We start from the raw sequence: 7,343 nt of genomic DNA, 5'->3' as shown, positions 1-7,343 counted from the left end.
TGCAGCTGTGGTCTACCTGTAGGGCGCTTTCCTTGCACGAGTTCTCCATAGAGGAGATCCTTTGGGATCAGGCCATCATCCATTCTCACAACATCACCGAGCCAACGCAGGCGTCTCTCTTTCAGTAGTGCGTACATGCTAGGGATTCCAGCACGTTCCAGGACTATGTTGTTTGGAACTTTGTCCTGCCAGGTGATGCTGAGAATACATCGGAGGCAGCGCATGTGGAAAGCGTTCAGTTTCTTCTCCTGTTGTGAGTGAAGAGTCCATGACTCGCTGCAGTACAGAAGTGTACTCAGGACGCAAGCTCTGTAGACCTGGATCTTGGTATGTTCCATCAGATTCTTGTTGGACCAGACTCTCTTTGTGAGTCTGGAAAATGTGGTAGCTGCTTTACCGATGCGCTTGTTTAGCTCGGTATCAAGAGAAAGAGTGTCAGAGATCGTTGAGCCTTAGGGTTAGGGTTGTATGCCTGACAACAACAGGTGCCAAGTTTGGCAGTGGGCAAGGGCGGCATTCTCTCCCCCTTCTCGCCTCCCAATGAGTTAATTAAGTTGCTCCAAAGTTACTTAAACTCTTCCCAAGGTTTCCATTAGATGCAGGCAGGATTTCCAGGAACTGATCCAGATTTCACACCTGGGAAATTGACACGCTCAAAATAGGTCAGGGAGAGAAGTCTCTTTTCCGCACAGTCTACCAGTTAGAAACCAGCTTAGGTGCTATTTGCAAACAAGGGATGTTTTTCCCCCGGCTACAATCTGGCAGGCTGCATTCCTAGTATTTACATACATAGCTTTTGTGCACACGTGTGCCTCTGATCGGTCAGTCAGTCAGTAAATGGGCCATTTACAAAAACTGTAAGAAAGTAACAAAAACCTGCAGATATTAATATAGTAAAGTCAGGTGGGAAACCCTGGCCTCTGAGCGGCCCGCTTGGAGGCAGGCTGTGCAACATGGCCTTTCCCAGTTGACACTTTGCCAGCAGTCTGAGGCAAAGAGGCAAAGAAGGAAGGCCCATAGCCAGGGAGACAGGCCAGGGACAGACTGCACTTGCTCCCGTTGTGGAAGGGATTCTCACTCCCGAATCAGCCTTTTCAGCCTCACTAGATGCTGTTCCAGAACCACCATTCAGAGTGCGATATCAGAGTCTTCCGAGACTGAAGGTTGCCAACAACTTTCCAAAGCAGGAAATGAAAGTCACGAGCTTCATTCTTCTATAAAAAGATGCACAAATATCTGGAAGTACTTAAATCACGGCTGCTGAGGTGTTGCTTTTGGCAAACAGTCCTTAGCTCTCTTGCAATCACCTGTGTTGTAAGAGATGGGCACAGTCCTAACCAGGTCTATTCAGAAGTAAGTCCTATTTTGTTCAACCCCTGCTAATTGGGTAAGAGGCACTTTTTCTAGTGGGTGCTCCTCTTTTATTTAGCAGGGGGAGAGTAACTGGCCCTCCTCACCCCAGCACTGTCTGTTCTAGTGGCTGTCTGCTGGTGTTGGCATCTTTTTAGTTTGTGAGCCCTTTTGGGACAAGGAGCCATTTAGTTATTTGATTTTTCTCTGGAAACCGCTTTGTGAACTTTTAGTTGAAAAGCAGTATATAAATACTGTTAATAATAATTCAATGGGGCTTACTCTCAGGAAAGTGTGGTTAGGATTGCAGCCCATGTCAGTGACTGTCTCATCTGGATTGAAGGAGAGAGGCTCTCTCTTTTTTTTAATCTATCAAAGAGAGCTTGCAGCCTCAGTCTTCTATGGGTGCACTGATGGTATAGAGTTGAGCATAATAATTATTTTCCTTGCTGGGGAGGGGGAGTCTTAATATACAATTTTCACTGTACAACACAGCCAGGACTCCTTGGGTGAGTTATGACAGTTAAGCTGGTTAAAAATGGGGAAGTTTGCAGTGTTATGTCCTGTTTGCCTACTTGTATAGTGCTTAAGCCATCATTGGTTCACCAACCATTGGTTCAAGTTTGCAGTGTTATGTCCTGTTTGCCTACTTGTACAGTGCTTAAGCCATCATTGGTTCACCAACCACTGGTTCACCAACCATACAGGAACTTTCCCCAATCTGCATCAAAAGCAGCATGTAGCTCAGGACTGTTGATGCTCAACAACCTATTTGTTTCCGAGGAAGATTGTATTAATGGTAACATTTGTGTTATAAATTGAAAGTGGAGCTCCAGGCAGGGTCTGTTCTCTGATCATGATAATTTCAAATGATACATCACAACAAACTTTTCAAAAGACATTTTATTCAATTTTTGAGATAAATATAACCTTGACGGCTCTCTAACACAGCTGACAGGCATGATGACTTAGGAAGAGACTGAACTGCTTGTAGAGACAGAATTGCTTCATACCTGTGTATAGGTTGGGCTGATGAGAAAAAGACAACATTAAAATCCAACGCAGGCTTTTCGATACTACAGACTTGGTTTAAAAGTCATGCTTTCTCTGCAGGGCAGTGGCATAGCTAGAAGGGGTGCAAAGCGCTACATTTTTCAGAGAGCCTCCGTTCAGCATGCAAGGGGCCCCTCCCCCTCTCCTTTGGAGCCAGGCATACGCCTCTGTTTTGCTCCCACCGCCTGGAATGGCTCCACAGGGGAGGAGGAAGGGCTCCTTGCACACTGCTGTGGGGCTCCCTGCAAAATGCTTTGCATCCCCTCTATAGCTGCTGCAGGCAGTTCTATGACAAACACAATGACTCTAACAAAGAATGCTCAGTGTCCTCTTCCAACTGCAGTTCTCAGATAGTTTAAGGAGAGTAATGATGTTAAAGTCACATAAACCAATATAGGTTGAGTAGTGTAGATAGGCTGTCTGTTGCACAGTGATACTGGCCTTCTCAGCATGTTGCAAAACTGCTCCTCAGGGAAGGCAGTAGGTTGTATAGTTATCTCCTGATTGGGGCAAAATCACTACCCTGAAACCACACAACCTACTACCTCACCCTGCCAGAGCATCAGGTCTCTTTTTGCAGAAAATCAAAAGACAAAAAGAAACACAACGTTAACAGCTTGTTAGCTTGCATTTCCCCAAGACAAAGGGAGAGTCCCACAATGGAGACCTGTTGTGGGTGGTGCAAATGGGATTTGAGGTGTGCACTATTACCAGACTAGGCTTGCATTGCACTTGACCTCCCTGATAAGCCACCACAGGAAGATTACCGTGAGGAAGTCCCCCACTGTGCAGCCCCAGTTCACCCCCTGCGCATGCTACAGCATCCCCTGGTAATAGCCACATGAACATTCCCCCTTCCTCTGCTGAAGCTCAGAGGCAAGAGCCAAGTGGGTTCTCCACTCTCCAGTGCAGGTCTCGCACGGTCCATTGGTTCTTCCATGATTTAGACTTGCGGAAATTTGTGTTCTCTATATAGTACTCCTCAACAATGGTTGAGAGCCGTTTCTTGCAACACCGATGGGAGATTTGTCTTGTGCTGCGATCACAGCCACTTCAGGAAAGACAGTAGATTGTATAGTTATCAGACAGGCAGGGCATAACCCTAAAACTATACAACCTACTACCTCACCCCAAAGGACAGTCTGTCTCTGATTTCGGTGAGGCGCATCCATTCTCTAGGCTGCACGTCAGTGACCTGGAAGACACAACAAACGCTCTAGAAAAGACAGTTAATTGTTCAACTAGCTCATCAGGTCAGCCAAACAATATATTGTCTATTTAGAAGACACAAGGCAATATTTGAGAGATAAGGGACAAAACCACATTTAGTATCAATTGCAGCTTATCTTGCACTGATCTAGTCTTTGTTTATTAGGTCAATGTCAGGATGCAAATGATGACATATATATGAAAGAGCCAGTAGGGCAGGGGTGCTCACACTTTTTTGGCTCGAGAGCTACTTTGAAACCCAGCAAGGCCCGGAGATCTACCAGGGGGGAAGGAAGCGTCTGACAGACACCCCCTTTAATGTATGGAGCCCCTGCTGGAGTCTAGTCAGTTTCGTCAGTTTTGTTGCTGCATGCCTGAAGAGCAGCTAAAGTGTTAGTTTCAGTGTCAGTTTAGTGTCAGCTAAATATGTCAGTTTCGTCTAGTCACTAGACGAAACTGACATATTAACAGTTTGGAGAGACAGGGCTCCGCGATCTACTCATTTTGCCTCACCATCTACCGGTAGATCGCAATCCACCTATTGAGCACCCCTGCAGTAGGGCATAGTGGTTAGTGCAGCAATTTTCACCCAATGTGCCATTTTCACCCACTGGCAAGCCGCAAAAGATCCAAGGTGTGCAGCAGGAGTTGGAGCACAGCAGCTGAAAATCAATGAAAACCTCTTCTGGGTTCTGTTTCTGGGGTAAGTGTCTGTTGGGGTGAATGGTCTGTCCCTGCCCTTAACAGAATGTCTTCTGAAGAGACATGCACAGGACTTGCTGTTAGTGTCCTGGAATTAGTACTGGGTTTCTTTGCCCCTGCCAGTGTCAGTTAAATATTTAAGTCAAGAGTAGGAACATGCTCAGAGTACAAACATCAGGACATTAAGTATATAAAGTTACACATTACTGAGTAGAAGGGGAGGAAACTTGATACGAGTGTGCCATTTTCAGGAGTAACCTTCTGTTTCTGTTAACTTGCAGTGTCCAGGTCTACAGAGCTTGCGTCCTGAATACACTTCTGTACTGCAGCGAGTCATGGACTCTTCGCTCACAATAGGAGAGGAAACTGAACGCTTTCCACATGCGCTGCCTCCGACGCATTCTTGGCATCACCTGGTAGGACAAAGTTCCAAACAACACAGTCCTGGAATGTGCGGGAATCCCTAGCATGTACGTACTACTGAAAGAGAGACGCCTGCGTTGGCTCGGTCATGTCGTGAGAATGGATGATGGCCTGATCCCAAAGGATCTCCTCTATGGAGAACTCGTGCAAGGAAAGCGCCCTACAGGTAGACCACAGCTGCGATACAAGGACATCTGCAAGAGGGATCTGAAGGCCTTAGGAGTGGACCTCGACAAGTGGGAAACCCTGGCCTCTGAGCGGCCCACTTGGAGGCAGGCTGTGCAGCATGGCCTTTCCCAGTTTGAAGAGACACTTGGCCAACAGTCTGAGGCTAAGAGGCAAAGAAGGAAGGCCCATAGCCAGGGAGACAGACCAGGGACAGACTGCACTTGCTCCCAGTGTGGAAGGGATTGTCACTCCCGAATCAGCCTTTTCAGCCTCACTAGACGCTGTTCCAGAACCACCTTTCAGAGCGCGATACCATAGTCTTTCGAGACTGAAGGTTGCCAAGCACTGCACCAGTGGTGTAGCTAGAGGGAGTGTAAAGCATTAAGTTTTGAGGGAGCCTTAAGTTGTGAGGGAGCCTTAGCAAGCAAGGGGCCCCTCGTCCTCAGAGCCATTCCAGGCAGGGGAAGCAAAACAGAAGCATACACCTGAAATGGCTCTGAAGGGGAGGGGGGAGGGGGCCCTTGCATGCTGCGGTGAGGCTCCCTGCAAAACTTAGTGCTTTGCACCCTCTCTAGCTACGCCACTGCACAGGTGTTTATACCTGTATTGACACCAACTGATCTCCTAATCTGGCACTCATGGTATTGAAGATTTGTGGATGCTATTGTATCTTTGCGGCATAAGATACAATAGCCTGAAAAAGAGAATTCCTAGCAATTGCAAGCATATTTGTGTTCAGTGGAACAATGCATTCCATTAAGAAGAGTGTTTAAAACAAGCATGCACGAATATTGCAGGACAGCCACCTGGATATTCTGAAGAGCAATCTCTACAAAGCAGGGCTTCGTGGCTGCACAGGTGAGTCAGAAGCTTCATCACAAATATTAACTGCACACTGGTAGTTTTAACTGAGATAGTCCTGTGGCTGTTAACAATAAAAAAAGGTTTGCTTCTATTTACGCCAAGCATTCCTGTTATGAAACGTGTTGCTCAAGGGTGAAAACCAATTTCTTTTTGGTTTTTGTAAGTGCTTGTAAATTTATTTCACCTTGTTAAACTGTTACTTAATAAAACCCGAAGATCTGTGCCACTGTAGGAGAGCTGCTACCCCCCCCCCCAACCATTCCCAACCATTTCAGCTGAAGGAACAAGGCCCCTGGTCTTCTGAAGAGTGGAACTGAGGCTGACAATATCTCAGCAGTCTCTCCTTAAGGCACCAAGCCAGTCACTTCTGCTATGTAACAGGAAGGATGACAGCTTTAAAGCAAAAGAGATATACAGGCCACAGGCTCACAATTGTCAGGATCAAGAACTTAATAGTAATAAAAATGTGTCATTAGAAAACACCTGAAAGTAGAGCTGCCAATGTTTCTTTAAAAAAAAAAAAAAAAAGCTCCATCCCCACCACCCTGAAACCTAAGCCAGCCTAGGGCACAGTGAATGGAGATCTCTGCAGCCTGGAGTTCCAGTGCAGGGGGAGGGCGGGCAGTGGACATTCCTAGGGGTGGACGAGTGGGTAGCAGGAAGCGGGACTAGGACCCGGTGGTTATACCGAATCCCAACCCTGTTCCTGGGCAGAGCGGAGTAGTCTCTGGTTGCTCTGTTCTGTGCCACCTCCAGAGGTAGCTCAGATCCGAGTAGATCCATTGGGACCGCTGTAGCGTAACATGAGGTAAGGGGAAGCAATTCCCTTTGCCTCGAGCTGCCCTGATTTTGGCCCCAAACTTGCGCTGGATACAGCTCAGGCCCACTGGCCTGTCTGTTCCAGCGCAAGTTAGCACTGGGTTGCTCTGACATGCTTTTGACAGCATGTGCCAACACAACGGACTCATAGAATTGGACCAGAAATTGCACTTGGGAAATGAAGAAGAAGGGAAGATTAGCTGTGATGAGAAAGAGAAAAACTGGCTAGCAACTTCTCTTCCTCTTTCCCTGGGAGTAAGCCACCAAATTTCACTAGCTTTTTTTGCTAGTAGGAAGGACAGCCTTTAGCATCCTGAAGACAAAGTTGTGCTCTTTTGCAAATAAAAGTATCATGTAGCCCCACTGTGAGGTCAAGAGGGGGTTAATGCAACAGACCTAGAAGATTCCCTGTCCTTATTTACATCTCAAGGAATGCTTCAAAGCAGTTTGTCAAAAAGGAAAAAAAAGACAGTAATCTAGTTGCATAGAAGTACTTAATTTTCGTTTTCTCAACAGGCAAGAAAGAGTCAAGCCTGTTAACTATTCAGCTGACACCACCAGGATTCAGAAATGCTCACATTTGGCCAAACTGAGTACTTAATATGCATTTTTTCCAGCAACCTTCTTTTTACCTGCACTTATCTGTTCCTTGGCTGTGTTGGTGCCAATGGGCTTTATGCGGACATCGAACATGGCGGCAAAATGTGACGTGTACAGCTGATGGAGGCAGCTGCAGCAAGGACTCAAGCTAGAGC

Source organism: Tiliqua scincoides, chromosome 6, assembly GCF_035046505.1.
Source record: "Tiliqua scincoides isolate rTilSci1 chromosome 6, rTilSci1.hap2, whole genome shotgun sequence".
In the NCBI taxonomy this organism is placed as follows: Eukaryota; Metazoa; Chordata; class Lepidosauria; order Squamata; family Scincidae; genus Tiliqua; species Tiliqua scincoides.
The sequence above is the reverse complement of the archived record's forward strand: the minus strand, read 5'-3'. Positions refer to the sequence as shown.